Source organism: Crocuta crocuta, unplaced genomic scaffold (genome assembly GCF_008692635.1).
Source record: "Crocuta crocuta isolate KB4526 unplaced genomic scaffold, BGI_CrCroc_1.0 scaffold165, whole genome shotgun sequence".
NCBI lineage: Eukaryota > Metazoa > Chordata > Mammalia > Carnivora > Hyaenidae > Crocuta > Crocuta crocuta.
In genome coordinates this window covers 590,760-609,771 of record NW_027530502.1, presented here as the reverse complement: position 1 = coordinate 609,771, position 19,012 = coordinate 590,760, and the positions used below count along the sequence as shown (strand labels likewise).

Below are 19,012 nucleotides of genomic sequence, written 5' to 3'. Positions count from 1 at the left end.
CTTAATATTAATCAGAGCATAAAAATTTTGTTTTGCTTTTTTCCTAATGGCATGAACATGGATATGTTATTTTTCCTAACACAAATCATCAGCATAAAAAGGGAAAGAAAATGTGGTAGGAATGTTTAGCCGCCTAATGATGTAACTTCTTTGAATATTCATGTATCATGTGGATTTTTGATGTTGTAAACACAGACACATATTTGTTAACAATATGTGCAGAAGTATCACTGGGCAATAGACAATATAACTGTTCCTATCTACGTATATTACATTTCTAGGACAATAAAGCCAAACTTGTGTAGAAATTTCAATAAAGTATTTCAAAGATGTTGTAACACCAGCCCTAAATATTGCTAACAAAGGATGCTCCAATCTAAAAGTCCAAGGTGAGACGCACCCAGCCAACACAGTATTAGATATTACATAGGTGCAAGAAAACTACAGAATCGCTAGAAATTGGTTTTAGGAAAGCTAATTTTAACTAGAGACCAGGATTAACTTTTAGAGGAAGAAATTCTCCCCTAAAGCCATAGATTCAGCATTTAATTTTATTTTTCTCTGTTTGTATGTATTTCCTAATTCACACATGGAGACTTCCTTTTGCTACGGTGATCACTTGCTTTATAAACAACATTGAATCTTCATAACATCCATACACATTGGGGATTGGTAGTTTGATTTTTGTTAGGTCAATTTAGCTAAGGGAATTTGAAAGGAATTTGTTAAGTCCAGTAAGGACCGATCGCTGTATATCCCCATGGCCTCACTCTGTATATTCCTCTCCCCTGCCCCCACCTACTGCCCAAGGCTGTTCTTTAGCAAAATTAAGAAACTTAAAAATGATGTCCTCCTCTCCTCATTTTTGTTTCTTGTAAGTATTTATTGGGGGCTCTTTGTTTCTATCTATGTTTGCATGATTTATACACTGTCCAGCTCTTCACATCATTCAAACATGGTTTTAGATATCATTTATACTTTTTAAAGACAGAAAATTCATTTTGCGTTGTCAGATGGTTTTGTCAAGGATACTTGGTGAAATCATATTAAAAATGCTGTTTTGAAAAATAGGGTGGAAGATGATAAATGGAACTTCATGCCTCATCCCTCTGAGAACAATTTGATAGTTTCTTGGGCTTATTTTCTGAGGAAATCAATGGATGGGATTTACAAAAGGTCAACTGTGACCTTTTGTCTACAATCACACCAGTATTTTCAAATCTGTAGGATATTTGTACTTTGCAGTGCTAGTCTCATTTTAAACTCTGCATGAGGAAACATAAATGTCCGTGCTTGTCCTCTGGCAAAACTGAAGTTTCTCAAGGACTCCAATTGGATCTACCATTGCTCTGTGTCAGACCCCCACTCCCTCAAAAAGAATTCTAATGACTCTAATCCCCTCTCACAGCTCTAACTAATTGGTCTCCAAATTTCATGCTGATAACCTATTCTGAGAAAACCCTTTCTTCCTATTATGTCTACTGAAGCGATTTCACTATGTTTTTCCATCCTGACTGATCCACACTAGTCAGAAAACTGTTTGCACTTAGTGTCTCCAAGTACCGCCTTTCATTTAATTGTTAATGTACTGCAAACTGCCTGCTGTATTTAGCATCCTATGTAACAGCTAAGTCTAATAGGGTTTTTTTGTTTGTTTGTTTCCAAATGATACACCCAAATTGCCCATGTTCCAGAGGTACTCATTTACATCTGCTTACTGTTGCGGTGATGTCCAGTGTTAAGATTTAGGTTCACATTGATGAGGAGAGTTAACCAGGCATTTGTAGGAAGCAAAGCACCATTGATTAAAAACAAACAAACAAACAAAAAACCTATGAAAGGGAGCAGAGGTTTTAGAGAACATGATGCCATCAGAAGAAGTCACTCAAATTCGAGGATGAATGTGGGGTTGTATCTGTTGGTAAAACTAATTATGAGGGTTAGAGTAAGGTCCTGAGGATCTCAAATGCTATACTGAAAGTTCAGCTGTTGTGCGGAGTCTTGGGGGGCCATTGGTGGATTCCAAGCAGTGAAGTGATGAAAGCACATTTGAATTTTACAAAGATCATGCTGTTGAAAATTGGGAAAATAAATGGAGATTGTGCAAGATGAGAAGTAGACACAACTTGGGAAGTTATTTTTGAGTTCTAGGATATGAATGGTGAGATTCTAAACTAGAACTTTGACAATGAGATGAAGAGAATGGAAGAGTTTAATAGCTACTTGGGTTACAGAATTGACAAAACTTGACCATCAGTTGGATATGGGGTGAGGTTAAAAGAGACAACAGTTCAGGAAGATTGTCATAGGTGACTGATAATAGAGTGATGGGAAATAGTAACTTTTAAAAGAAAGATGATGAATTGATTTGGGTCATTATTATAAACTGTCTGAATGGCATCCAGATAAAATTGTTGAGAGGCATGTAAAATACACATAGAATGATGAGGCGATTTTCCTGGTAGAGCTGAAGATTTGGTAGGGGGGAGAATAATTAGTATATACATGATACTAAAGCTATGACCACAGAGCCAGAGGGCAGGAATTGAGTGAGAGATGAAGATAGCTCTATCAATCAGGGAGATATAATTATCCTACAAAAACATCCTCCTCAAACCTGAATGATTTACAATAACAAAGTCTGACTTTTCTTAGGTGCTCTCTATCATTTGGAGTGGACTTTAACTCTTTTCTATTCTCTAGAACACAGCCTTCCTGAACAACTTCAGAACAGAATATTGTTTATCACTATGGAGAGGGAACAGAGGATGTGATAAAGTATGAATGGGGCCTTAAAACTTCTGCCTGTAATACACAAAACTTGTGCTCCTGATCAAAACAAATCACAAGTTCTGACTTCTGAGGAATGAGGAAATGAGATTCTCTCCTAGGGAAGGAAAGCAAACTCTTGGTGAACAAAAACAGTCTACCAAGATTGCCAAGTCAGACTAGAAACATTTAAGTAAACTCTTGGAAAAGGAAGACCTTTCAAAAAAAAGCTGAAAAAGATGGGCCATAATAACTAGAAAATAGACAAAGTATTGTTCCTGAAATAGAGAAGAAAAATATATTTAGTATAAAAGCATTAATGGTTTTGAGAATTTAAATAGAAGAGGTATATTAAATTTTCGTAGTCATTAAAAATTGTAGGAGGATGGAGATAAAAATTCTTATACTTTCTTGCAGAAGGCTCACCCTGCAAGATGTAAAGTCACAGGGAAATGGAAAGGAAAACATAAAGGAAATGTATTATTTCAGTGTTTGGATACACTGTCCTATAAAGTCAGAAATACTATCTGAATTTCTCTTAAGAGTTGAATTCCCAACCCCCCCCCCCCATTTTTTGGAAAAGCTAAGGCTAGTTTTTAATTTCTCCTCCTTTGTTTGTTGAGGCCTTAGATTTGCTATTACTATTTGCCCCTTTGATTGCAAGCAAAATGAAAGCTCTCACTGATGGAGGTAACTTTTCATTTTGTGTGTGTGTGTGTGTGTGTAAGAAATATGATGTTCATTTCTTTAGCATATGAATAAAGTACTAATCATTGGTCTATTGTGAGAGCTGGGCAAACCTCCAGAACTGAGACCTGAATTTGCTATTAATGAAGGAGCAGTGCAACATTAGGAAGTGGGGGTGGTTTTTTCTTGTTCTGAAATTAAATGTGGAATTGAGAATCAAGAATTTAGATTTCAGTAAATCTAAGCTCTCTGAAATATTAATTGGTCTGCGATCACTCTGCCAAGTTTTAATACAGTTATGAATTACCTATTTGTACATCAAAGAAAAATACTGAATGTCAATGGGAATTAACTGTGAATAAAAGTATGAAGTCCCTCTTCTGGTTGAACTTAGATGAAGCTGGGGTAAACGTGTTAATAAATTGTATACTTAATAATGGAATTATGTTAGTGTTAACAATCAGTAAGGAAAAGTATGATTTCTAAAAGATGATATGACCTCGACTGTTCCCTTTTGAGAAAGGGATATAGAGTAGACAGTTGAGGGTTGAATAGGCTTTAGCAGGTCAAAAGGATATTGACTGGGTGTTACAGAGCTTTTCAGGCAGAGGGACTAGCAATTAGGGAAGGAAAGAGAGTACAGTTGCCTGGAGGATTTGAAAAGTGCAATGTAGGAGAGAAATGTGTGGAAGATGTTCACTGGCCTGAGTTGTATTTGATCTACAGATCCTGGAGGGCCTTGCAGTTTATAATGAGATTTCATTACAGTGACCATCAGAATCTTTATTCCCCCCAAAGCTTCTTTTCTAAGACAGAAAAAAAACGTACTCATATTTGTGTTTTCAACAGATATTCTTGGGGCTGTAGGCAGAATAGATTAATAGCTGGTAAGAGTGGCCATCGCATCATTTCCTGTAGTTCAGGTCAGGGATAATGATAACTGGAAATGGGAATGGAAAGATAGAGATGAAATCCAGAGATACCTCAAAAATAAAGTCCAGTGGGATCTATGACTGATTAGATAAAGAAAGTTCAGTTTCTAAGGGATGGATCAAGGATGACTGTTAATATGCAAAGGTATTTCTATTACAGGTCCTAATCTTCGGGTGGCCACAAGAATCCTTAGATTCAGAAAAGAGCTCTAGATCCTGTGTCTCTTTACTAGAAGATCAAATTTGGTTGTGTCCTAGGAAAAAAGATGATGAAGGTCTGTTGTTCAATATCATGTTAGTCATTTTTAGTTTTCTTCAATACAGAGAAAGTTTTGATGGAATATTCAAAATGATTGGGTCACTTGCCTTTTGGGAATAGGCTCTTCAGTATTAAGCAGTTTGCTACCAGTCCCCTCTAAGTTTATCCATGGCACACAGTAATGACAAGGATGAGGAAATTTGGCATTGAGTCCTGACTATGTGCCAGGTACCATTCTACGTGCCTCATGTCTATTAATTTGTCTCCAGGTACTCTGTACCCGTAATTTAAAGAGGGAGAAAATGAGGCCTAGAATTCTTCCATATTTGCCAAACTAGTAAATAAAAGAAATAAGATTTGAATATGCATAGTATGCCCAGGAAGTCTGAGCTCTTCAATATCGCACTATGAAATTAGACTGTAGGGAATGTTAGTGTGCAGAAGCTAAAAGAATGTGATGGGAAAAAGGCAAAGCTCAAGGGATTGTGATTTGGGGACAAAGTGCTTTCACAAGAAGCCTGGAGCTTCCTCATAAAATATAGTCCTAGGTCTGTAATTAGCCCTGATGTCTACCAGAGTGAGTGGCTCCAAGTAATAAGTTGGTAACTTATTATTAATCCTGGTAACCCAGGAGTCCTGCAAAGTCACATATCTTTGGAATCTCTAGGCTAGGGGTTGTGAGATCTTAACCTGTGGAAATGATATCCTGTGCATCTTTGTTTCACCAAAGTCAGAAAGTAGGGCTTGAGGATGGACAATTATTAAGGGTCTACTGGGTAAATGTATGCATTGTTTTTGTAAGTTATAAGTAGTGCTTTGGTGTATTTGTTCTTTAAAGTTTTTTTTTAAATTTTTTTAAAAAAAAGATAAAGACTGTGAGCAGGGGAGGGGCAGAGAGAGAGGGAGACACAGAATCTGAAGCAGGCTCCAGTCTCTGAGCTGTCAGCACAGATCTCGACGCAGGGCTCCAACTCACGGACCACAAGATCATGACCTGAGCCTAAGTCGGATGTTTAACCAACTGAGTCACCCAAGCGCCCCTTGGAGTCTTTCTTCTTAGTAAGGTTTGGAGAAAGGAGATAAATTGTGTAAGGCTGAAGAGTCTGACTTTAGTTAAAAGTGTCTCAAATTACTCAGAATTCTCATCTGGTAAACAGTAAGGAGAAGGCAGGAAGAAAAAAGAAACCTGTGTTAGCAAACCCTGAGGTTTGATGCACTTGTGATAGATTGAAAATACAGCTGCAAGTAACTTCATAATGTATAAAGACCTAATTCACTTTAGGCTAAGAAGAGTATTTTATTATTATTTGTAGTTATGTCCCCCCTAAATGTTTCAATTAAACCTCATGTTGGCTGTTGAGATGCAAGGCAAGATGAGGTTATCCCAATTGATGAAAAAAGCTAATCAGAGCACACAGAGGAGAGGTGATTTGGTCATGTAGTGAACTGAATGAAGTCTAGTTGAATTTCTTAATCTCGCAACACCATAAACGGGATTTTAAATTCCTAGTCGACCATACTGATTCTTGAGTAAAAGATACTTCCCACTGTCATGCACTATAAGAAAGCTATTATAGTGCTCACTTTGGTGTAACTGGTAGCTTTCACTTTGAAATGCTGCAGGCCTGTTCATTTATTGCTTTACTAACTCTACTCAATCTGCTACAAATTCCTGGGACTGTGGACGGTGAATTCTAGGGGAATAGACAATGAATTCTGTGAGATGGCCAGCCTTCATGTTTGGGACTATCTATTCTGAATTACTATTTCTCAACACCCGTTTGATTTTTTATTTGAAATATGAGGATTCTATACTCTTAATATGAGGTAATTATTTTATTTGAGTTTGCAATAAGAGCAAAAGTAAAAATCAGCTCTTCATGCTCCTCCTGTTGAAAGATCTGGTAGTCACTAAGAATCCTCCCATAGTTAAAATGGTATTTACGTTTATGCATTACTCTGTGCCCCTCTTAAATGTTTTAATTTTCACTGAAGTCCCGTAATAGATGTGGTGTGGTTTTTTGATCTAGTTTTGGAAATAGATTTGCTTTTCTGCTGATGTAGATTTATTGCTATAACTTATTTTAAATTCAAACAGAAATTCAATCACTCATTGATTTCCTATTAAAAGCCTTCTGTGGAAATTGTGTGTTGCTATGTTTCGGGTTCTAAAAGAAACAATACACTTAGAGGCTGGAAGAAAGAAGAGAAACAGAAAGACAAACAGGTAGTAAAGTATTGACAGTTTCCTAAATGTAACTTCACTAAATACACATTAAATGGTATATTTCATTGGATGCCATGTTGTACATTATAAACATAATTTTCTAAAAGTTTAAGGAATGTTGCCTCTCTTAAATCCTGTATGTGCTGAATGTAGATTTTTATCTTAAAGCCAACTATAATATAATTAACCTGTTCAACAGTAAAACTATTTTTATATCTTTTTTTAAAATGATACAGCAATTACATTTGTGGTGGGAATAATACATGAAATATTAGGGAAAAAGTGAGAAATGAATTCTATAATAGACTTTAAAATTTGCTGATCATTAGAACTAAGGGATGGTAAGGGTAAGGGGGGCAAGGTGAGGTATAGGGATAGAGATTGGTTTAAGATATTGACATTGTACTGTACCATTTGCAGTGTAATTGATGGCTTGATCTAATGTTTTGCTCATAAATCACATACTGATGTTTGTCAAAAACGCCTTGGATTCTGTGACTATAATATCTTATCATAGACTTCAATAGATACAGAGATACATTTGTCTTGTTACTCATTCCTAGTTTGCCCATCTCCTTTAAAATACATGGTTTGGAAGCCAATCAGAACATTACTTTTTTCTTTGGAAGCCATCTTTTTGAAAATAGGGAGAAAAAAGGAAAGGAAAACAAAAGCGGTACCTGAGCTCTGTGTATTCTGATGGCGCTTGGTGACTTTAAGAAAGAAAATGAAGAGGAACACCTGGGTGGCTCAGTCAGTTAAGCAATTAATCGTTGGAATCTTGATCATGGCTCAGGTTAGGATCTCAAAGTCCTGGGATAGATCCCTGTATTGAGCTCTGCACTGACAGCATGGAGCCTGGGGTTCTCTCTCTCCCTTTCTCTCTGCCCCTCCCCTGTTCTCAGGCTCTTTCTTTCTCTCTCTTGAAGAAAAGCTTTGTGAAATGAAGATGAATTTAACAAGAAAAGTATTACTTAGAAGTACTGTTTATCTCACCTATACAATGGCCTAGAAAGAAGCTTTATATGGACACCCTATTTATGTTAAAACTACTTATACCCTGAATGGATTAAAAAAGTGAGTAGATTATTCAGAAAGTTCTAAAAGTACATAGAGATTTAATGATGTATTAAAAAGCCAAATAGTCTTTGTAATTCACAAAGCCTTTATCACAGCTGGAAAGGGAGGAGGGCCTCACCCACTATGCATTTGTCAAAATCATAGGAGGAGGTGTACATGAATCCTTGGAGCAATTTTAAAAGGAGAAAAGAAACTGCTATTTATAGTGGGGCAATTATAGACCAAGGGATAACATGTAGCACTTGGCTAAAAGGTGTGTGGTTTTGTTTTAAATCGATCAGTAGTGTTGGGGTTCTTTTCTTTTTGTAGCAAAGATGGGAGAAGTTAGGCTGTGTTCTACAGTGAAGTGGTAGGTGAGGGGTGATTTTTTTCACAGTTGGGTATTTGCTCCTCATAAATGGTTACTTACAGCACCTATAAAGTGCCCTGAAAATTGAGTACCAGTTTGCATGAACACTGCTTCCAGTATTTTTTTAAATGTAAGAGTAAGCAAAAATAGAAAACTAGAAATCTTAGAACTATGGTATAAAATGGCCAGAAAAATAAAGGGTAATGTTTTGAAAAAGGAGATTGAGATCAGTGGTGTCTGGCATAGTTGGTGTTTCCCTGGAGGTAGATGGAGATTGTCAGGCAAGTGGTTTGACAAGAAGTGCTCTTTGGGACCACTATCTGTGAGGAAGGAATGGAAGGGAGGGAACCAGAATGAGGAAGGTGGAGGACTTGAACTGTAATGCAGTTCAGCAAAGGCTTCACCTGAGGCACATGGAACTTGGATCTGAGATGACCCTTCAGAGGTATCCCAAGTTGAGCTGACGTGTTCAGAACATGTGGTACAATCTGTCCCTCAGAAGACAGTAATGAACTTGGGTTAAGCAGCAACTTTTCTCAGAGGGCAGTTGAGTTTTTAGCTCTCAGTGGATAATAGTCTCTTCAGCTGGGGAATGAGAGCTTGCAGTCCCCTGCGGTCTTGCTGAGTCCCCTGATAGAAGTGATGTGAGAGTAAGTCCTGTAGAAATGTAAAACTTAGAATTTCGGGATCCAGAAGCACTAATTTGCCAAACATGACATCAGGGCTCTTAGAAAAACCATGGTCTCTTCTATATCTACCTTCTTGGTTCCATGTAGTCAACCTATTAGAGAAACAAGTGACATTCACTTGGGGTATGTTCTGACTCCTAGAAGACAGTGCCTCACATGCAATATCCTAATTCTAAGCAGGGAGTTGTACCTTCAAAAGTCCATTTAATCTATCAACAGCTTCTGTATGGCATGGTATATGATAGAAACATTATATCCCATGAACCTTTTGCCATAGCCCCAGTATCTGCTGGGGGAACTCTCTTATATTCAATATGTTATATGGGATCATTCAGAGGATCAACATCCTGTTAACCTTAAAATAGTAGTGCTCATTTGAATAGTAGTGCTCATTGTGATATATATATATATCACAGAGTTTTTCCCCTTGGATGACCAGCTGATACTCATTTACTATCAGGCCACCTGAGATTTAATCTCTGTAGCTGAAAATTTGGATACTTGGTAGTATCTAAATCAGACACAGTGAATGAGAACCTATGCTATTGAGTCTGTGTATAGTTTACATCCCTTCTGTCAAAGATACTTACTCTGTTCGAATACTGAACACTGGAATACGCAATGATAGAGGCAGGCTGATAACCAAGTAGCGTAGTCATTTTGTAATAATAACCTATTAGTGCCATTTCTGTGGTAAATTCTCTTGAGTGGCCATGGACATACAATACATAGATCCATCGACATACATTCTTCTCAGACCTTCTAGTTTTCCCATCTATTTTTTTTTTCATATCCGTGACCCAATAGCCAAGTCATTTACTGCTACCTGGGAGACTGTAAATAATCTTCTTTCAGGCCATGTTTTTATCCACACAAAACAGACAGTCTATAGTCTCCAAAGCTCTGACCATTGCAAGGATTTCCCCAATGCCTGACTTGGCTACTTGCACTGGTGGCCTGCAGTAGCCGTTACTTTTTTCCTCTCAAATTCACATACTGAGGCTTCTGCATCCACAGTCCAAGGTTGGCCTTTGTTTCCTCCATGTTGGAATTCTCTTGTTGGTGAATTCTCCAGATGGCATATTCTGTCCACCATAAATACCTGTCACACTATTGGGTCTGTCAGATCATGTAGCCCGAGTCAGGGATGTTTGGTCTGAACACGAGCCCTACTGTCCAGTTCTATTATTTTCTTGGTCTCACTAAAAGCAGGCAGCTTTTGTGTAATAATGGGAATACTGAGCTTGTATTACCTTTACAAGTCTGGATCATACACCTGTAGATCCTAGATAGTCCAGCTTAGTATTTTCATGTTGTCTTGGTGGTAGCAGATGCAATAAAACAATTAGTCATTCGTGAAGGATATATCCTGGCATGCCCCAGACCATAGGACATAGAAAAATTTGCTGACAAAAATTTTCTAGTGGACCTTCTGAAACATATTTAGCATAAATGTGTTTATTGGTTTGGTTAACATATTGGCATTTTGTTTGATTAGCCAAATTGAACTAGTAATTGGATTTGGTTAATATGTTGTCATTACCAGCTGCATTAATGTAATATTCTGAAGATGATATAAATGATATGTATTGCTTCAGATAATAGCTACTGAGTACTGGAGACCAAACCTATCCCCAGAGGAAAACTGGAAGTGTATACTAAAGTTATTCCCATGTGCATGTAAATTGTTTCTTGATACATATGGGGGGAAAGAGCATTGAAATTAATGGTGGTTTACCTCATGTTGATTGATCTTTTCTAGTAAAAAACAGCACTTAGGCCCTGAAGCTGCAACTGGGGCTAATACTTGGTTGAGTTTGCAGTAGTCCATTGCTATTCTTCAGGATCTGCCTGGCTTGCACAAGGGCCTGCGTGGAAAAGTAAATGGGGATATGATGGGGACTGTCAACCCTTTGTCTTTTAAATATGAAGACAATTCTCCTTGAGATACAATAGAGCTTCTTAATATCTTGGCTGAGGGTGGGGTTAGTTTCAGAGGCTTCCATACCGCTTTCCCTACCACAAAAGCTCAGCCTCAGAAGGCACAGAAGCAGGGTGGCATTTTTGACAACTGTACTATGGAGCAATTCCAGTGATACTTTCGGGGACCAAAAAATTTACTGTAAGATAGGGGAGTGGAGCCAGTAGACACAGTGAAGCCAGCCCTACTCCAGGCCAGAGATAACTGCCTGGCTTCCACATTTCCTTATTCTAACAGAGGTGGCCATAGGGAGTGGACATGTTGATGCTTGAGTTTTCTGGGTAGAAATATCAACTCAGACACAGCGTGCATGCATTATAAAAAATATGCCCATTTCCTTTCCTCAATGTGAAATTAATTTAGTAAATAGACATACATATTTTTAGTAAAGTGTTAGAGGAAATTTTATTATTTTCTTTCTGGAGTGAGACCGTGTCCTTCCTGGGAACCTGGTCTGTCCTATAATGAAGGGGTTCTGGATATTCTGCAAGAGATGGTGAGTTTTATTAGGGCAGCCATCTAGCCTCCTCCTCATCCAACCTGATTTTGATTTGTGGTCATTAATACCCTATCTTTTCCCTAGGGTCACCGTGTTTTGTTAACCATGTCTACGGCTTTCTATGAGTCCACTTTTGCTTTCAGTCCAGCCTTGCTGCTCATTGGGATAATTGTTCCGATTTTGTCTCTAATGGTTCAGTCGTACCATATGGCCTCTATTATCTTGGGATTATGTCCTTCCTATTGCTATCAGGGAAACCATTTTAGTAACAGCAGACCATACTGTTATCCTTGCCCTACAGGGGACAGCTAACACTGAGCTTTTTAATAATGCCAGTGCCCTTGTCACTATCAGACTTCTTAGACTTTGGTAAACAGAGGGTCCTCCAGGTCCTCCCTGTGGAACATAGTCATTTGTTGGGTTTTCAAAATTTTCTATTTTTTTATTTTTATGTAGTATGGCCGCTTCTCTTAGACTTCTGTGAATTCTTCTTTCATGGCATTTTTATCATTTTTACTTTACTCAGCACAGGGTATTACTTTTTCCATGATTCTAGAGTCATCTTAATAGAAGGTTAGCACCTGCCTCTTTGGGTCCATGCTAGGATTTTAAATAGTGAATTACGGAGAGTTTAACAATGTCAGTAAATTCTAACTTTATGTTGAAGTGAGTGGAAGGAACACCAGCCACTAACAAAGAGCAGTGAGACACTTTTCAGGACTAGAGAGTTCTGGAGCATGTGGGAATTCAATATATTTTAGCTCGTAGACATAGACTTTCCAAACTTAATTGTAGATTCTCAGTCCTTCCCAAGAGTGGATCTGACCTTGGCATGGAGACTTAGGAGTTATTGGAGTTGAGGATTCAATATTCTTGAGAGCCTTTACTACTTTTCTAAGTTTTGGGTTTGATCCTCAGCATTTACTACATCCAGGATGCAGGACAGAGGATACTTGTTATATTTTATCAGGGAGGTCTTCTGGGTTTCCTACTTTGCCTTGAATTAGGAATTAATCACTCTCTACCTTTTTATATTTTTCTCTAATGCATCAGTAAGCACTCACCCAGAGCCTTTTTTGTTTTTACAGTCAATAATTAAAATTTCACTGAAGTTCTTAAATGTCTGAGAAAATATAATAACCAAAATATTCCCTTCTACTGATTTATCCCAGTTCACCAGTGAAAAGAAACCACATGCTAGGGTCTACGTTGGACTCATCTACCACCAGTGGTGAATGGAGCCTAGACAGTGGATAGCATGGTTCTAAAATATCATTTTAGTACCTATTTCCTAGTACCAATTTCATGGTCATTTTCCTCAGAAAGTAGACTCCAAGATAGACATTACATGTAGTTAGTACACAGGGTAGTACCAATAATTCCTACAAGAGATTTGGGGAAGTAGAAGTGGGCAGAATGAGAACTAGAAAAGTGCTGTGGTATCAGCAGAGGTGTCTTCAGAACCCAGTGAAGTTCTGGAACTCTAATCCTTTAGAGGGATTCCAAATTGTGGCAAGGAGATTTTGAAATTTGCACTTTGACATCAGTAGTATTACTGGTTGTTGGCTGTCTCGGGGGAGAGTGAGCAGGCACAACCTTGAATGAAATCTCTCTTTTGCAGAGAGCTCTTCCTGAAGAAGAGGTCACGTGTGACCACCAAAAATCAGAACTCCTTGCTTTTGAGGGATGTGTGTGTTAGCCTTGAAGGGAAGATTTGGTTGGCATCTCATAGGATCTACTAAAAGCTCAGAAAAATAATTCATATTAAAATTTTGGTACAATTGTTAGTATTACGTATTTTCCGAATTGTAAATGAGAGCAAATGCTGTAATAACAAGCCTATGAAAATTTCAGGACTAAAATCTGAAATGTATGTTAAATTTCTGTACCTTGGTATTTTTTAAAGGAATAAATCCACGGATGTCATTCTTATATGTGTATTCAACCTCTCATGAGTTTTTTTTAATACATATATATACGTATTAAAAATATTTCTATATATGTATTCTCTCTCTCTCTCTATATATATATGTATATATATGTATATATATGTATATATATATATATAGAGAGAGAGAGTCTCNTTAATATTCCCTGGTTAAATCTATATATTAATTTAAATATTGGTGAGAAAGTAGCTACTACCACTGTTTCAAAACAAGAAGTCCTAATGACAAATCAACCTATGTGAGCAAGATTGCTATGAACTTGATGTTTTAAAATAATCACTTCTTACATAGATAATTTATTTGATGTTTTTGCATATAAATGTTTCACATTTTAAAAGAACTGATGGTCCTATTCCCTCATCTTTGAAATAGAGATATCCTGTACAACATGGAGAACCCAGTAATACCAAAGGAAAAAAAATGAAGTGCAATAATAGCCCAAATATTTTAAGAGCTGGTAATTAAGTATTAAATATACAAAAATTAAATTACAGCTGGAACATTTGTCTAAAGATCAAATCTTAACAAACGTAATTTAAACAAACTCAAAGGGATCTCTTTTTTCAATGTATACCACATTCTCAATGTGTCAAAAATAACTTTGTCTGATAAGTTCCACTGTGCCTTTTTGATGTTGATTGAACATTACTAATTTGTTCTGCCAAGTAACATTGTTATCGAACATAACAGACTCTGCTAGGAATTTTTAATTTCCAAGGGTAAATAGAGGTCAGTTTTTATACTTGAGGCAGATAGGGTTGTCCTTCAGGGTTAATGCTGTGGTAGATACTACTCTTGCATAAATGGATGGGTGTTCAGGGGCAATTTAGTATTAAAACAACCTGGAAAAAAAAAGTTTTATTGTTGCTTTGAAAAGCAGGTCACGTCTTTTAATGGAAAATTCCAACCAATATTAAAAAAAAAAAACTATTTAGAATTGTGGAGCACATGATATGTTTATGACCAAACTAATTTATATACTGACAACACCTGCATTCCACTTAAGATTCTCAATATTCAAGTAAAAACAGAACTGTTTTACTCTATATTGTGAGGAATATCATGGTTTTGATGTTACTATTATTGATATATTACCTTTATTCCTTTAGTCACTTAGACCGTATAACAGCCCTTCATTAAAAACTCTCCATGATTTTGACCTCATCTGACTTTGCAAATGTAGTAGCTTCATAAATTCTATTTTCCCACCACAAAATGTTCCCCATGTTGAGGTTCCTGAAAAGGAGTGTACAGTTGTCTATTAGATAGTAACTGAGTTGGTGGATTTAGGTGTGGATGTCACTGTGTTCTACCTGAAAGTCACAATTCCCATGCAGTGGGGGTTCTGCTGTTAGTTCACACTGAATCTGAAAGTTGCTCTTTCCAACAAAAGAAGTAGAATATAAAACTTTTTTTTTTTTTCTGTCTCTGCTGTGTAGGCAGAACCCAGAAACAGATGGCTAGAGAACACAATGTCCTAAGATTAGAGACAGAAAAATTCAGGTCCCCCCAAATAGAAAGAAGTCAGTCCACAGAACCAAGTAATGCAGGCCAGACATTTTGTAGAGCATGACAGAGAGGCACAAAGCTACCTTAATTGTCACTTTGGTTGGGGAAAAAAAAAACCTCCACAGAACTTAGGGTGACCTTAAAGCAGAAACTGAAGAAATTGTGCAAGGAGAGGATAGAAACGCATAGCACAGAATGGTGCGGCGTGAGGACATTGTGCTCTAAGAGCACTGAAGCCCATGGCACAGACGGCTGTCTCAGAAAATTGACAGATTGTCTGTGTTAATAGTCACGAACAAAACTCTCATCACTTCCTGATCAAGCTGGAATTGGAAATATACAGAACTCTGTTCTTGGTACTGTGTGATGTATGGAATTCTACTTTTGTTGACTTGATATGGTACTTATTATAAAGTATGAATTCAGTCATTCTCAGCAAATCCATTTGTTGTCTATAAAGTGCTGAGGTAAAGAAGGATACCTGGATTGGACAGGCTCTCCTGACAATTTCAAGTACCCGGAGAGGACAAAGCTAGGTCAGTAGTAGTCACTGCACCATGCTGTCGTAGTCATTTTCATTTTGACTGGCTTCACATTGATTTGGATGTACTCCCTGCTTGTCCTCTTGTGCTTCTGCTCAGGTTATGCCTTTGTCCGGATCAACTTCTCTGCCACTTGCACAAGTCACTACCTAGCCTATCTTTTTAAAGCTTAGCTCAGATGTCATTTATTTACTGCTTCATCTTTCATATCTACACTGAGTGTCTCTTATGTGAGTAGGAGTCAACTGATAAGAACCACAGAGGATTAAGGGAAGGTAGATACAGGCAAAGATAATGAAAATAAACTAGAAGTGCAGCAATTAAAATGTTAGTGAGTTTTTTATTGTATATGAATCAGAGGAGGGGAGGAACAAGAACTGGAAAAGTTTTATTTTCAACAGGACACCTGATCTTAAGAGATGGTATTAATTGGAGAGGGTGGAAAAGAATAAATGAAGAGAGCATCATGAGGAAAAGGAGAGGAATTGGGAACTATCGTTATGTTTTTGAATAAGTACTAACTCATTTAGGTATTTAGTGGGTAAATACTCACAAGTGAGTCACAAAGTGGCGAGAACTGAAACTGGAAAGGTAGACAGGATTCACTGCATAGAGGTCTTCGGTAGTATTATGGAATGTAAATTCAAACTTGTAAAAAAACTGGAAATCACTAAAGTGTTGAAGCAAGAGAACAGCAAGGTTGAGTTGTCAAGAACAATGACTCCTGTAGCTAAAGCAGAAGAGAGTAAAAATGACCATGCAGATCAAGTGAGACTCAGTTCTATACCTACATTGGTAGGACCCTGGAGGACAGAAAGGTTAAAGGAGGAAGATGATGAGTTCAGGTTGAGTACCTTAAAATTGAAATGCCTAGGTTACAAAAAAAAAAAAAAAAAAGGTGGGGGGGAGAAAAAAGTAGAAATCTCAGGGAAGTTGATACATACTTAAGGAATTTAAGAGGAAACATTTCTTGGAAGGTAATTATTAGGAGTGAGCAACTTATAGATGGAAGTCAAAATAATGTCAGTGAGATCACTGATGCAGTGTAAAAGGAATAACATTTTAAAACAAAGGTGAGAGAAGTTCTTAATCTTATTTTAAAATACTTACTTTCCAGAACACTAATGGCTTTTTGTTAGGTAGACTACCCTTCTACAGGTCACATGACTTGTAACAATGGAAGTGAAGTTCAAATATAGGACTTGACACTGCCAAAATTTGTGTGTTCTCCTATGTATATAAGGGCATACCAGTGTTAAAAACCAAAATTCAACTGAGTAAATTTGAAGGTCTAAGGACTGGCTTAGGTAACTCATGAACTGTGTAGCATCCAGTTTAGCAAGTAAATGGGAGCTCCCAGGAGCTGTACAAAATGAAAGGTTTTTATAGGAAGGAGGTGGGGCAAAAAGTTAATAACAAAAGACAAGAAAAAGGCAAGCTCATTTTGTCTAAGGGGTAAGGGCAAAGGCTCTGATCATGCAGGTTATCTCATTTCTTTGGTCACATGGAGAGACTCCTGTGACAGATAACTTTTCTGATGGTTGATGTTGCTGGGGAAAGTTGAAAGTGTAATTAGGTTAGATATTAAACTCTGGTTTGGTGACTTGGCCTGAGTGGCACCATTTTGGGGCTGTGGTTTTCTTTTAACAACACTAGAATCACAAGATAATCCAAGTAAAACTTGTAGAATATCTTTCTTTGTTTGTTGTTTTACTTTGAGAGGTAGTTTTTTATTTTACCTTTAATTTCCTAATCTAGAGCAAGTCAAATCTCAGAACTAAAGGAAAAATCTAACCCTGGTTCTGAATGCAGATCCATAATTTTTACTTAAAGCTTTGTGACTTTTTTTTTAACTCAAAGTAGTCACTTGAATGACCTTAAAAAAATACTAGATCTTGTGCATTTCACTTTTAAAAAATTAAATAATTGGATCATATGGATCATATTTGTAAAAAAAAAATGACATGATAAGATGCATTTAAAAAATACATGTAAATTTTGGGAGAGAGGTACTTTTTTTAATCTAAAATTTATTAACATGTATACCATACATATAAAATATATAGATATAATATAGATATATATTATATATATATGAGATATGCAGGAAGAATGAGTCACTCCTATAGAAGGCCCAAGCTTCCATATTAAATACCACCTTCAGTAGGGAAAAATAAATATTGAGATTGTGTTGGGATAGGGGTATGCATATATGGTATGTTATTGAGAAAAGCACAGTAAACAAGGATAAGGTTTGTTTTTTTAGGGTTTAAATCAATATCTTCTCCATTGATAAGATTTCTTGTGCTTTAGTAATTTTCCTCTGCCTGGCACAGAGTGGGAGATACCATTACGAATGGTGATTTGCTTTATAAATGTAGATTTCCCTTACAAAAGGGTAACTTCTGTGTTTTCAGAGAGAGGGAGAGAGAGAGAGAGGTTCTTTATGTGCTGACAGTAAGATGTTAATTACCAGAGTGTGTTTGATTTTTGTCCCTATTAAAGTTGGAAAGAATAACAGCAGAATGCACATATGGATTGAAAAAGATAAAAGATTTCTTAGCTATATGCTTTATGTATTTATTGATATAACCGATATCTTAATATAATGCTGTGTTTATGTGCATGTGTATAGATGAGCTTTAAGTTTCTCAGTGATCATTTGGTAATCTATTGAAAAACTTCATGTTGGGCAGATAAGAATATCATGATGGCTTATAGGTAATGTCCAGATGTCCTAAAAGAACTTGCCATCTATTTAAATATACAAATACTATACTATATACCCAGTTAAGGCAATCAGTACACTCTGTTAATTCAGACCTATGTATAATCTACTAGATCAATTTGGACATCAGAAAAGATGTAGTATTACCTGAAAAAAAGTAATAAAAAATTGTTCTAAATTAAGGTCAATATTAAGAAAATACCAGTGTGTTCTATACTACTCAGTCAAGATCTGTAGTGTTTGAGTTTATTCAGGCCTGTGTGGAGGAGCCAGGCCCTTGGGCTCTCCAAGCAATAGAAATTGAAAAGAGGTCAAACGTGAGTTTTAGGCAAGGCTTTATTGGGGCTTATGCTCCAATACAAAGAAGGCAGTACAAAGGAAAGAATCATCAGGCTGACTACCTGAAGAGAGGTCAGGGATAGTTTTTTAAAGAAACTTAGGTGGGAAAAGAGTGCTGTCTATATCTCTGAAGGCAATGGAAATAAAAGCAAAAATGAACTATTGGGACCTCTTCAAGGTAAAAAGCTTCTGCACAGGTAAGGAAACTATCAACAACACTAAAAGACAACCGACAGAGTGGGAGAACATATTTACAAATGACATATCAGATAAAGGGTTAGTATGAAAAATCTATAAAGGACTTACCAAACTCAACACCTGAAAAACAAACAATCTAGTGAAGAAATGGGCAGAAAACATGAACAGGGACTTTTCCAAATAAGATTCCCAGATGGCAAAACGGACACATGAAAAGATGCTCAACATCATTCATCATCAGGGAAATACAAATCAAATCCACATTGAGATAACTA

General features: G+C 36.9%; 1 protein-coding gene across 1 annotated transcript in view; it reads left to right on the top strand.

Moving 5' to 3' along the window:
- Positions 1 to 19,012, top strand: part of LOC144233786 (uncharacterized) — a 343,324-nt gene that overhangs the window by 164,910 nt on the left and 159,402 nt on the right. The window lies entirely within an intron of this gene.